Source organism: Sciurus vulgaris, assembly GCF_902686455.1.
Source record: "Sciurus vulgaris genome assembly, chromosome: 8".
NCBI classification, from domain to species: Eukaryota; Metazoa; Chordata; class Mammalia; order Rodentia; family Sciuridae; genus Sciurus; species Sciurus vulgaris.
The window spans coordinates 98,607,314-98,622,484 of record NC_136468.1 but is presented as its reverse complement, the minus strand read 5'-3'; the positions used below and the strand labels follow the sequence as shown (position 1 = coordinate 98,622,484).

Below are 15,171 nucleotides of genomic sequence, written 5' to 3'. Positions count from 1 at the left end.
GGCAACTCCTATAATAGAATAATTTGGAAAAAGAAAACTTCACTTAGTGTTCCAGCACTTGCAGTATGTTTAAACTCAGCATGTCTGCTTCTCCATCGCAGAGCCAGGATTTGTAAACATGTTCTCTATCCTTTGTACCTTTAGCTAGACTTTACAAATCTCCAAACCCCTTGGGACCATAAGAGAAACATTCTATAATGCACAAACCATGGATAATTTACTTAACTGATCTTTATCAATATCTATTTGAGAAAACCTACAATACACAAATACAGTGAGATCATTAAAAAAAAAAGAAGGTCAAAAGCACTATAGATAAGAAAAAAGGGCTGCTATTATCTAGCAACAAGCACAGAATAAGACGTTATGCTCAAAGGTAAAAGAAAAATGTAGTGGAATATGTACTTTTTAGATAACCGATAAAGGGAGCACACTAAATTTTAAAATATGATTTTTTTCCCATTATAAAATTAGAAAAGGTCTGCAATGGGGGAGTCCTTTAGGAGGAGAGTGATGTGTAGAGTGGACATCATTTTTGGCCTCCACTAGGGAAAGGAAGGAAAGGATCATTAAACTCATTGCACCCCAGCACTGCATCAATGCTGTGGGTCTCATGACATTTAATGTCATGCACAGATGGGGGTCTCTCAGCAAACAGGTCAGGCAGATAGCACACAGTGACCTAAGATGGCTTTGAGGACCAGGCTTCTTGCCATTTCTCTGGTTCTTCTGCCTCGACAGGTCAAACCAGCAGTTGCAATGTATACTTTGTCACAAGATGATGAAAAAACAGTTGAGGGTGAACATTCTAGAGAAAGCTTAGAATCCACAAGTGTGGTATCACCGGTTGGGAAAAGAGCTATTATTTTGGACAGCAGAAGTGTCTCCACTCACTGACTACACCTGCTGGTTTGAGCTGGGGCTGCCTTTGTTTAAAATGAGTGGATAAGACAGATACGAGCCTGATAAAGCATGTGAGTGTAAAAGGAACATTTTCCATGATGATGGCTTTGGGAATTCCCAGCATATTAGAGCAAATAGACTGCAATCAGAAGACAGAGGAACAATTCTTCCTTCTTAATCACCATGGATCTAATTGCTGAATTTCTATGGGTAAGGTCGAGGCTTAGTCCTGTGAAATTAAAATGTCATGTGGGAGCCTGCAGTCAGAGCAGCAAGTTTCTAATTATAACCATGAGGATGATAATAGCAATCTGCTGTGTTTCTATAATATTTGTATAATATTTTTAATCAAATTGTTGATTTTAGACTCACTTCATTTCTAGTTTAAATTGATTGACACCACTGCGATTGTTTTAAGATAAATGAAACACCAAAAACCCTTAAAGTTAATTGATTTTCTCAGTCATAGAACTTGCTATTAGTGAAATTAACCAGGACCAGGACCCTATTTTCTTAAGAATGCTAGACCGTCATATTGCCACTAGAATTTGAAGAACTCCAGCCAAACTCATCGAATGTTTTTGATAAGGGTTGAATCACTGTGGAACAACTTAGAGAAAGTCTTCGGTAGTGGAACCAAACTTGTTGTCACAGGTGGGTATCAATACATTTCCAAGGAAATAGAAAGAAGGCTAGAAATGATTCTCTTGGGAAAATAGTAAGAATGTTTTGAAAAAAGAAAGACTGTGAGGGGAATTTGATGTAGAACTCTTAGGAGAGATTTTAACCACATACTTACACTAAAGGAAAAGATACAACATGGTACAAATAATGTAATTATAGCACTTGGCTTTGTACTCATATAAAACTGTAAAAAGATATTAAAGTGTTTGACACTGGGACAAGGTTCTTTCTTGTAGGTAGGTGGTGACAGACTCAGGGGAGGGCACACACATTCCCCTTTCTCAGGTGAAATTTGTTCTGGAAGCCTGAGTTTTGCAGGCAGGCAGACTTGAAGCTCCAGCTCCCTTGCTTACAGTTTAGTGAATTTGGACAAGTATGCTTTGGCCTCAATTTGCTGATTCATGAAATAGGATAACAATACAAACCTAGCAAGGTTATGTGATAATTGAATGAGATGATGTGAACAAAGTTCTTGGCACATTATCCAAAATATAATAGAAGCCCATAAATGTTCTTCTGATTCAAATGCGAGGAGAGAATCATCTCCACTACAGAGGGTTGCTTTCAACCAGTAACATTTACTGCAGAGCAGAAATTCTCCAGAAGATTCAGCAATATTTCTAATGGCTCAAATGGAGGTTACCTTAACATTCACTCATAAAAAATTGAATCTGGAGATACTTGTTTGCCTCAGTAGAATTTTCCATTACTTGGAAAGCATAATTAAACTAAAATGTGAGTTTTTTAAAAAGTGTTTTAGATATGATTTCTTTATCTTAATTAATAATATCTCTAACATTGGTATCAATGGTCTCAAATTTTTAGACAAAAAACAATATTAGGCTCCCACCAATACTTATCAGAAAGGAATTTTGGACTCATACAGAAAATGTCTACACTATAAAATCAATTAAATATAGTGAGAAATGTCATAAATCTAAAATATATATTTAAATATGAAATAGTATCATTTGATCATGGAAAAAATGACAATCTTTAAATAATTTCTCATATGTAGATTTGAAAAAATACTTTTAATAGGCAATGCAGTTGATATTTGGCAAATTATCTGGAATTTATATCACTGCATCTTAAAATACAAGCTTAGGAATTTAATTTAAAATGCACTGCTTTATTAGGCAAAATACATAAATTAGAATAGAATTAGAACTCTAATTAGAATTAGAATATACATAACTTATGTATATTCTAGAATTAGAATTTATGTATAATCTAGAATTAGAATATTCTAGAATTAGAATATACATAAATTAGAACAGATTTATTTAAATAAGATGTATTTGTAGCCATTTTATTTATTATTCAAATAAAATAGTGACTGCAATTTGCCATATTATAAAAATTTTGATCATGAAAAAATCTTAATATATACTTTTTTAAAGTAATGCTTTCAAAACCGTGTAACATTCAGAATATAGGTTCTAATCATTTATAATCAACACTACTATTAATAGTTAATTATTACATTGAGGTTATGAAATTCAAGACACATTCTGTCCTCAGAAGCATGAAACTAAAGAGACTACCTAAGGAAAAGATACAAGAGTTAATACAGGTGGAGTAGTGTAAAGGAATTTTTCAATTCATCATTTGATTTTCAATTTCTTTATTATAATTAATCAGAAATATTGCCATGAAGAAACACAAATTCTTAAGATAAAAATTAGACTTGGTAATATATTATTTTACTAAAATTACATAATTTACAATTATAAATTTAATCATCTTTTATAACATGTGTTTAAAACTACAAATAAAGTATACGGTTGGGTAAATATGCAGTATTACTATCTGCACTAAAAGAAAGATGTGCAAAATTAAAATGAGCACATTATGTCCCAAATATATTCATAACATATCCAGGAATATTAACATTATATACTTACTGATTTTGCATAAAAGTTAAGAACTTAACTATTAAAGAGACAGAATGATCAGGAACTTTTGTTCTTTTTTCCTCAAATGTGAAACCCAATTCTTTCTTTTCTTAATAAATCACCTGTTGAATTATTATACTAAATTTAAACTAGTCCTAAGAGAATAGTTGTAAGGCATCTGAGTTTCAACTGGAAATCAAATTGAACAATTCCATCATTTATAACAAGGAATTAGATGAAAAATAAATGTAAAACCAGTTAACATTCCAGATATATGTGGTATGCACTTGTAAACAAATGGTGCTTTGTTGCATATTTTTACATTATGTCTGCAAGAAGCTTTTTAAACTATGACTTTTAACATTACACCAATTATATGTACATTTTATTCAGTAGGTTAAGATGAAGAGGCCAATTGAACTCCAAAAGAGAGTTGTAGTAGACGGTCTAATGTGAATTTTGGGAGAGTCAGTGAGAGTTAAATACAAATATATGGATATGTATAGACCTCCCACCTAATGAAATCAATTCATTATAAAACAAGTACAAAACAAACACCCTTGTTGTATCCTTAGTGACACTTGAACTTCAAACGATATTCCAACATAAAATGTTTTGATGAACATTTTCTAAAGCAAATCAAAATTTTGATAAGCACATTCCTTGGTAAGATTAATACAAGATCATTTCTGAAAATAATCAATACAAATTTTAAATAGTTTGTTGTGGAAATGTCGCTATTTTGTGTCTAAATTCAAAGCACTGAATAATTTGGAGGTGCAAATTAAATACTGCCCATCCCAAAATCCTGGAGTAGGACAGATGTGAAAGTGAGATGTTGAATAAAGTTAGAAACTCCAGGAGCTTCACAACTGGGTATGGGATCTGAATCTGAAGCTGAGACCAACCTGACAGGCTGTAGGTACACTTGGCAGCAGAAGCCTATTAAAACAAGTGACAGGATATTGTTGCAAAGAAAAATGAAAACCTGTCTCTTGGCATTTATTTTTATGAGAAATAAGATAAATAAGATGCATTCTAGAATTAGCTAAATGAAGACTGGATTGCACAGAGTTGCAGAGCATGAGAATGTGAGTTACATGTCCAGGCAGCACAAGTGGCAAAGGATGAGCAAGGGAAGCCCTTTAGAAGGGACCACAGAGCCTCATCTAGAGAGATCACTAAAGGGGTGTGGTTGTCTTCTGCTCCCCATCATCCACCTTGACAACACATACTCTACTATGAGAAAACAAAGGAGATGTAAGCAATAAATTAATGGGTTCAAGAATGTTGGAAGACTCCTTTAGGAACAATTAAAAGTCACCCCCCTCTTAGCATGTGGAAAAAGAACAAAAGTCAAGCCTTCTTCTCGCTCTTCCTCTTCATAACTGTGTCTTTGGCTAGTTACTTAACCTCTTGAAACTTTTTGCACATCTATAAAGTAAGGAATATGATAAGCTCCTTGCAACATATAGGGAATAAAAGGCCATGGTGGGCATTAATTCAATGGCAACTTGTCTTCCTGTTGATATCTGTTAGGTTATTCCAAACCAAGCAATGTTTGCATCTCTCTAATAATCTTTAAAAATCTGTATCCCATTTTCTTCACAGATAAAAGCTCTGATGCAGACATTTCCCCAAAACCCACGATTTTTCTTCCTTCAGTTGCTGAAACAAATCTCCATAAGGCTGGGACATATCTTTGTCTTCTTGAGAACTTTTTCCCTGATGTTATTAAGGTATATTGGAAAGAAAAAGGTGGTGATAGGATTCTGGAATCCCAGCAGGGAGATACCATGAAGATTAAAGACACATACATGAAGATGAGCTGGCTAACTGTGACTGAAGAGTCATTGGATAAAGAGCACAGGTGTATTGTCAAACATGAGAATAACAAAGGAGGAGTTGATCAAGAGATTCTCTTTCCTGCAATGAAGAAAGGTATGTGCATTTAAATGTCTATAAACTTCCAGAAAAAAAATTTAAAGAGGATACCACAAGTTTTCTACAAAGCATTAATGAAAAACAAGTCTAAATCTTTCTTAACTATCATAACATTTAATGGCAGAATAAATATCCTGCGATTTTTTCCATGGAATTGAAATGGTACATAAAGTAGAGAAAACTTTGAAAACTTTACTTCAGCTTTCTCAGCCTCAGTTTCAATATTTATAATATTAAGATCACGAGATGGTTTTTAGAATTTTTATGTGGATTTTATGAAACGACACACATGAAAGCATCTAGCAACTTAGTACGTGTAAAATATTAAAGTTTCGACTTTTGATGAATTTACCTGATTTAGAAATCAAAACAATTATGTGTGTTTCAGAAATGTTCTATGAGGCAAGCAAAGTTGCCCACTTCAATCTTGCTGTGCAGTTTAACTTACAGTGAGTTCTTAATTGAAAAAATTATGCTCAGACAAAAGAGCAGGAGCATGACCCAACACCACCAAATGATTTAGTATAATCTTGGCCACCGAAGTTTTATGGCAACTTTAAGTATTTCTGATTTTAATTTTATTTATCACTATTAGACAGAATTTCATAATTTATGCTTCAGTGAGCCTAACATGTATGAAAATACTCCCTTTTTCCATGATGAATGTTTCTCTTGCCGTTGGTAAAGGCAGCTACATAAACATTTACTTTTCTACTCGCATATGCCAGGCCTGAGTTGGAGTGTGGATGAATAGTCTAGGATAGTACCCCCAGAAGGACATGCTGCAGTCAAGAAAGAATCCTCTTTCCCTGTCACTCAGGACCACATATGACTCAGGCACCATGTCCCAAAGGAATCCTTTTGATACAGTGGGTACATATCCACACAGATGGGCAGAGACACGAATGTGCAGAGACCTTGCAGCGGTCCTGGGGCTCACTGTGTATTCAGAGTCCTGCTTGTTAGACAGCAGTCCAAATGTCCTAGTGGGCATGGGAAGCCGTCTTTTCGTAATTTTCCCTGTGGCTACAAGCCCCTTTTGACCTGTCAGGAACATGCACAAGGCAAATGGGGTGAAGACCTTTGCTATGCATCACCCAGATTTCCCAAGTAAGACTTCAGCCTGTGGGACCCTTACTTTCTGCAATGACTAGTTAGGTCTGAACTGTTGCCTTAATTTCCCTGAAGTTATGATGAAGATCAAATGATAAACTGTCAGAAGAAATGTTTTCTTAAAAAGGTAGACCATGGATTCACTTATTTATATATTTATTGTACTTATACTCTTTCCTAAAACCGACTAAACAAGAATACAAAATCAATCCCAGTTTTCTATTTTCCATGCTGAGAAACAGAGGGGAGGCGAGTGAGCACAAGGTGAACTTAACCACTGTGCTTAAGGGTCCAATTAGGTTCAGATTTTTCTAGTGATCAGGGAAAATTTAAAAGAATATGAAGTTCCATGGTGACGAATATCATGCAGGAGAGAGGTTCCAGTTTAATAATGATTTACGAGGCACTAAATTCTAAAACGAATGTTTCTCATGGGTTTCTCTGGCCCCAGAGCTAAGGAGCTAAGGATGGCATTTGTCAATGCCATCTTTTCCAGTCCTGCTTTTTGAAGGTTCTTCTTTTTGTTTAGTTTTGTTTTTGGTAAAAGCTGAAAAGCAGTACATGGAAGTAAATTAATGAAGTGATTATTTTTGAAGGGAGATAAAATGGTATTTCCACGTTTACAACAAACTAAATGAGAACTTAGAAAGCACCTAGATTTTATTATTTAGGGACTGTACTTTCTTCTCTTTATCTCAATGTTTTTTGGTAATAGTGATTTTCATTTATCTTTTAGTGAACAAATCACTCTAACGAAAGAGATACACTTTTTAGTCCCATTAAAGTCAGTTCTTAATGATATTTTAAATACAAACATAGCCTTATTAATATTTTATTTCTAGAGACTTACTCCTAAAGCCTATACCTCAACTCCATGTTTAAAAGTACATACTAAAAATAAGTCAATGTTCAATAATGTTGCAAAGTGTAAGTGTATTCATAGGGACAAGAACATGTCTAGCAGAAGAAAAAAAAAAAAAAACCAAAACAACCATTGTCTATATACACATACTTACATGCTTTAAAATAATAGGCATGAGTAGTTGACTGATATGTGTTCTCATTACTTTTAGTTGTCACCACTATGAATCCCACAGAAGCCAATTTGAAAGTTACAAATGGTGAGTTATAGTGTGTTTGCCTTCATCTCATTCCATATCTTTTTCCCCCTTCTGATCATCTTAACTTCTGAACTTCCTTCAGAAAGAGAAATCAGAATATCTGGTTGTTGCAGAAAAGACTGTCACTTTAAGTTATCCTTTGTTTCCTTGGTATCATATTGAAGCCAGAACTAAAGACAGGCTGTTAGTGTAGAATAGGAAATTGGGTAAAATTAAGAAAATGGAGGCTGTGATCTGAGTCCAGGAAGTTGGAAACCGCCCCTGGGAGATTGGAATGTTCATGTCTCCAGAATCCTTGGATACCACCCTTCCCAACAAGGTTATTAATGAAGCAACTCCTGAGCATAGAACTACTAATCAATGCCCCCTGGGTTGCCACTCCTTTCCTGCCTAACATTCCACCTTGGCCCTTCTAGCCCACCTGCTCAACCCCTGGCCTTTCCACAGACATCTCCCAGTCACTATACAGAATGGGGGGAATTGAACAAGATAAGGGAGAAAAATGCAGAAAAACAAAGAACACTTTAGATGTATAAAAGGAACAGAACTTTCTCATCCTATGGATTCTGCCTTTAGGTCCCCTTGTTCCACCCAGGAGAAGTCTATTTTACTACCCTTTAATAAAACTTCTTACTTTCTACTCTACTCTTGCCTTGGCATGCTTCTCTGGTATTGTATTTCAACATCTGAGGAAGCAGGACTCGTCAAAGAAACTGATAACTGACGGTATCAATATTAACACAGTAAACTACTGATCTTGGTATGAGATGACTGTAAATTAGAGGACACAGCAATATGCTTTTAAGCATTTCAACAAAGGGACTTCATTCATTCATCTTATAAAGAGTGGTGACAGATTACTCTGGTTTTGTTTCTTAATTGTAAATAAATACGGCTGTCACTCTTGAGTTTGATTCAGAGAATTAAAAATGTGATTTGGGCTATCTTTCTATTCCCACAGAGTATTGCACTGAAATGATCAGCACCTATAAAAAGAAAAAAAGACATTTTCTAAGAATAGTAAAAATTCTATATTTTCTTAGGTCCACAGTAGGGGAATTATATTGTCTCTCTGTAAGTTATTTTCTCTGTATTTATATGCAAAGTACTTTCCACATGCTTTTTAAAAAAATTCCCCTCAATATTTAGATATTGGCTCAGCCATTCACTGGTATGACTCTTGGTAAGTTATGTAAACCCTTCAAATTTTATTTCCTCATTCATGACATGAGACTATCAATACTGCAACTCAGCTGGGTATAGTGGTCTGTGCTTGCAATCCTAGTGACTGGTAAGGCTGAGGCAAGAGGATTGGAACTTCAAGACCAGTCCTAGCAATTTAGTGAGGCCCTGTCTCAAAATAAAATTTTAAAAGCGCTAGGGATATAGCTTAGTGATAAAGCAACTCTTGAGTTCAAGCCCCAGGAAACCTGCCACCCCACCGTGTCATAAACTCACTTACGTTTAACTGAGGATTTAGACAGATAATGCATGAGAAGCATAGTGCCTAGCAAACAGTAATCACTCAACGGATACGAATTTTAATTAATAGTGATGTCCTCATGCCCACAAACACCATACCTCCAGGAAATCATGTGCATGAACCAGGAATATTGGGGATATGCATGATTTGCAAAGGTACTAAGTATAAGAAAGTTTCTCTAAACCAGATTCCTTCAAATGTACATGATTCTGTTGTTGACTCTAAGATCGGATGGATTCATTTTAGGTGTGACATCGTATCAGCAGAGTGTAAAGCAGCTAATTTCCTGTTTATTTTCCCCTGAGCACATATGTGTGACTACTTTGGGGCACATACCATGTGGGGAGCTGTGAGTAAAGAAGAAAATCAGATGATCTTGGATATTACACTTCAGTTATGAGAAAAAAGAAAAATATTCCTTCATGAATTTCAGTATCTTTGTGCACAGAAAAATAATATATGAATGATAGCTGCTGAATTACCTGGAATTTGACTATTTGGGGAACTGTGGGGGCTCAGAGTTTTAATGATTATGGCTTTTATGTTTCCAGAGATGCTTGTATATTTATTTATGTGCATATAAATATGTGTATCACACACATAAATTTTCAAATAATAGACAAGAATAATTGACTAGTTCTTGCTCTCTTTTCTTCTAGCTGTCACTATTAATCCCAGAGAAGCTGATAAGAAAGGTGAAAATGGTAGGTTTCAGTGCATATGCCTTCATCATGCTATAGAATATTCCTCCTCCTGATTATCTTAACTTTTGAACTTCCCTCATTTAAGTTAGAAAAACCAGAATGGTTGGATGTTTCAGAACAGACTGAGTGACATTTTAATTAATCCATCATTTCCTAGGAGTCATGAGAGATAAATATAGCTCTTGCCTTAAGGTTTATTCAGAGAAGTAGGAATGTAAAATTTCCTGTCTTGTATCATTAGAAAGAATTGCACTGAAATGCTCAGCCTACGGTAAAAAAAAGGAAGGAACGGAGGGGGGAGGGAAGGAGGGAGGAAGGAAGGAGAGAAAGAAAAGGCTACCTGCCAAGAATAATTATTTGATGATTTTCTGCTACCATTTATAATTAATTCCTCATTCATAACATGGTACTATCCATAATTCAACTCCCTTCTGTGTCATTGAGAATTTAAACAATGTGCAGCATTGAACACAGTGCTTGGCATAGCAATGGTCACTCAGTAGATATTAGCTTTTGTTAATATTCGTTAACTCTCTCTCCCATGTCCCTATCAACAAATTTTACACACACACACACACACACACACACACACACACACACAGGCACATGCATTCAAATAATGAGCATGAAAAATTGACTTCTACTTGCTCTCATTTCTTCTAGTTGTCAACACTACTGATCCTGAAACTTATTCAAAAGGTAAAATTTTAATTTTTAGTGTATATTTTCCTTTATTTCATGCTGTAGCTTTTCCCACTCCTAATCATTCTAACTTTTGGAACTTCCTTCACTTAAGGTAGAAAAATCAAAATAGCTGGATTTTGCCGAAGAGATTGTGTGATGTTTATTTAATCTGCCACTTCCCAGGCATCATATTATCATAGTAAACAATGTGTTTTTATGAGACAACTATTAAAAATGAAAAATACAGTGGTATGCTTGAACTATTTTAACAAATAGACTTCATTCATTCATGTGTATTTTTTTTCTAGTGATTAGGGAAAGCACGATATCCAGTGACTTTTAGATTTATTATCGATTGATTTTTAGTCTTTTGCTAGTCACTAATAACATGAACTGGTACTTACCAAGTCCAATTCATACAAAAGGCCATGGGCTGTGTTCAGTATATATTTTCTGGCTTAATCCTCATAAAATTCCATTAATGTGGTATGCTATTTTTCTTCCATTTTATAGATCAGACAAACTAAGTAAGTTCCTTGCACATGCCACACAGCTATACCAAATGTTCAACTCAAGTCTCAAGTAGAGTTCATACCCTTACATATTTCCCCATTCTTTCTCTAAGAGTCATAAAGTAAGAAATTCTGTCAAGGCTCTGAGACACCATACTTATATATATTTGGGTGGGAAGATGCATGGGCTTTGGAGTACCACAGACTAGACTCTGTTCCCATTCTTTTAATGATCAGTTGCATAAATATGAGTGTCTTCCAATTTGCAAGTAGTCCACTTATTTGCTACCTGAAAATAATTACAATGAATTCAGAATTATTGAAGAGATAAGGGCCCAGATGTGAAATGTTTAGCATGAGGTCTCTCGTTCAGTAGGCTCAAAATAAGTACTAGTTTCTGGAACTTTCTTCTCACAAATGAACAAAGAACATGACTCAAATTATGGGCTCCAGCCCTGATGATATTTCCTGTTTCCTATTTCCATATGTCTCAGGATCTCAGAAGACACATCTGCAAAAGAGGGACTGTAAACCCACACCTGCCCTAGAATAGGGTGTCATAAATACATTTCCTGAGGTCTCTTTCCACAGCAGGGGCCAATTTTCTTCAGATCTGATTCTTTGAAGATGGAACCTAAAAAATAGAAATTTCCCTAAGAAGATTTTGTGACTCACTGAGGTGCCACTATGGCCTCCTATCATTGTACTTATTATTTACCTCACATATTTCTTGTAAAACTTCAAAGGATGTTGATTACAATTAATCACAGCTACAATGTGAGACACTTAAAAAACACATATGAATATGTCACCCTACAGAAAACTTCACTAAATTTCCTTTAGTTGTACTGATCCTGTATTTTTTATTTTATGAACAACTTGCAATAATCCAGAATTATCTGCAGCTTGACTTTATATTTAGGCTTAACCTTTTGATATCTTGGGTATTGACTTCATTTAGAGATGCAGAACCACAGAGTAGATGAGAAAGTGTTCTTTAAAGTCATGTCAGAGAGGTCACAAGCTAGGGCTGTTACTTAGTACATGGATATTAGGCCAATTCCTTCTTTCTATGCCTTTAGTTCATTTGCAAAATCACAATGAAAATTAAACTGACGCTCTTTCTCTATGATAGGCTTCTATAAAGATAAAATAAGACTAAAGTTTTACCTGCAAAGATTCTAACATACTGTTTGTCATTTGGTTAGTGGTTAATGAATGTTATCTATTATTTGTACTTAGAGACAGGTTGGAGGTGAAGAAATTCTAAGATCTAGTTATCACACATACTTTTGTTTCCCATTCACACATCCATTAAACATGGAATCCTACTTTTAAACATTAGGAAAGTTCTAAGTGAGTATGGCGGATGTTGGTAATCAACTTAGCATGCAAGCTGAGCTTGGTGGTTTGGGTGGGAGTGGTAGATGCTGATCCTTGGGGTTTGGTGGGAGTGGTGTCATTTCAGTGTAGGTCACCAAAAACAAACATCTGTGGTACCTTCCCCCATGAGGGATCCTTTCCATCAAAGAACAGGTGAAACTAATTGCACGACTTCTCTTAGGTGTGCTGAGGCTGCAGCTCACAAACAACTCAGTCTATTGTACCTACCTTCTCCTGCTCGTCAAGAGTGTGGTCTACTTGGTCATTGTCACCTTCTGTCTGCTAAGAAAAACAGCTGCCAGTGGAAATGGGAAGAGCTCCTAAGACGGTGGCACAACAGGGTCGTGTTGTGTTCTTGGCTTATTGTCCTGAAGAGTGTCTGCAGACGACCTAGCTGGGCTTGTTTGCTGGGTTACAGCTCCTTGGGTCCTCACCTATATAATGTTGTCATTATTGCAATAAAGGTTTTTCTAACCAGTGGGTAAATTGAGGAACTTCACTCTGTAACAAGGAATAGCCCTTGGTGGTCCCTAGTCCCTCTGTCACCACAGTCCCCATCAGTCCCACCAGTGAGCCCAAATCATCACAGGCTTGGTGGGGACAATGAGCAACTTCCAGTCACAACCCTTAGTGTCCTTTAACCAGGGACCACCTTAAAGTCTTCCATTCTACACATCCTGAAATTGCTTTCTTTGCTACTTGGATTCTGTCCTTTATTTTTCATAATAAACAGAACATATACCTTGAGCCATGTGGACTTTAATTTGATAGAACTAAATTGGAAGTTCAAAGTGAGAAGCAGCATGACCACTGAGCCATGACTTCAAGCCATTGTTGTTAACAAGGATCCAACACCAATTTTCAATTCTATCCCTGAGATGGGAATTATAGGGCTTTCCTAGGTGCACTGGCTCCAACAGGAGTCAGAGCCAATGGAGACCCATGTTAATGCTCTTTCAAAGATAACAGATTGATGCTCAATATATTTAAGACATTCCCATGAAAATAGGAAAACATGACTTACACTGTGTGTGCTCAGTCATGATTAAAGTCTGGTTCAGTAGACCCTAGTTTATGTGTGTGTGTATATAATTGCCCCAATATCATATGTCTTCCTTTTATCCACTATCAATTTGGAAGAAACAAAACAAAATAAAACACATACATTGCTGCTTTACTAAAGGCATCCTCCAATGAGTCAGAGGATTTCCTTAAGGATTTGTGAGTACATCTATTTTCTCTTCATATACATACCCAGTCACTGGTGTGTGACTAACTTCTCATTTGTCTTTGCTCTTTAGATAAAAATGTGACCTACTCTGTTATTACCATAATTTGTCCCCTTGTTATAGACAAATGTTCTGCCTTCCTTTTAGAGTGTGTATCCTCTTGTTGGGAAGTGGGCTGAGCTTCATGTACAAGAGGACCCTCAATGGTTCTCTCTAAAAGTGGACAGTATTGTGATGCCCCAATTCCTTCTATAGACTGACTGGGCCCTGAGGTCCTCAGGGTCACCTTGGGGAATATTCTAAGGCATCCAGGCAGCAGGTAGGTTATACATCCTTCTTGGTCCAGTCTTTCCTTTTTCCCAAAGCACAACTGCCCCTTGTAGAGAACCCTGTGGTGTGGTGGAAGGAATACTGGACCAGAAGACACATATCACAGCCAGTTAGAACCCTGGCTACTCAGTCTGGCTCTAACTAGCTATACCATTTGCTCTTTTTATTTAAAATGACACATAAAATTTCTACATATTTATGGAAACACATGATGGTCTAATGCATGTATACATTGTATAATGTTCAAATAAGGATAAATGTATTGATCCCCTTGTACATGTATCATTTTATGGTTAGAACAACATTCAAGATCATTTTTCTTACCTCTGTGAAATATATACATTATTATTATAGTTTATTTCCACACTGCCTGATTATCCATCCTTAGAAGAATGTATAAAAATGGAGGAATTTCAGATTCTTATGCAAAGTTTCAAATTCAGTGACTGACATCCAAATGAAGCAACAGTAGTGACTTTATAGTGCTTTACTATGTACCAGGTGCTGGATTAACTACATGTCACCTCATTTAATTCTCACAAGCACCCTATGAGATATGTACAATTATCTGTTTCAAAGGAGGGGAAACTGAGGTAGCAACGGCTAAGGAGCTTCCCCATAGCTATAGGGGAATAATCAAGAAGACTGGAATTTGAAGCTAGGAAGCCTGGCTTCAGGAGCACTGCCCTCAAGTCACACTTGATAAAATTCTGTATCTTCTTGTACCTTCCTGTATTTCCTCTCTAGGCTGCTGTGCTATTATTTTTATTAAAGGCTATTAAATTTGCCAAACAAATTTTTCATGCTGAGAACATTGATCTCCCATCCACCAATAGTCCACGGCACATTGCCGGATGAAATACAGACTAGAACAGCAGGTTGCATCCACAGGTGTTTGATGAAAAAATGAGGCTAAGGTTTATACAATTCCACATGAAGACAGTCACATCTCAATAGTCGTTGTAGGACTAGAGTAATCCATACATTTCCAAACTGTAAGAAAAAAATGATGAAGAAAACTCTATATGTTCTAAATTGTTTTATAAAAGGGAAATTTTTCAGGCAACAATTCTCAAAACTTTCCCCTATTATTATTATTATTTGTTTTTTTTTTTTTGTTTTGTTTTGTTTTTTTTTGTACTGGGGATTGAACTCAGGGGTATTTAAACACTAAACCATATTC

The 15,171-nt window shown here is 35.9% G+C and overlaps 1 gene segment (V, D, J or C); it reads left to right on the top strand.

The window, feature by feature from the left end:
• Window positions 1-337: 337 nt before the first annotated feature.
• LOC306668511 (T-cell receptor gamma chain C region C7.5-like) lies at window positions 338-12,915 on the top strand. The segment is given in 7 exons: window positions 338-376; window positions 1,493-1,557; window positions 5,097-5,426; window positions 7,616-7,663; window positions 9,806-9,850; window positions 10,514-10,549; window positions 12,611-12,915.
• The last annotated feature ends 2,256 nt before the right edge of the window (window positions 12,916-15,171 follow it).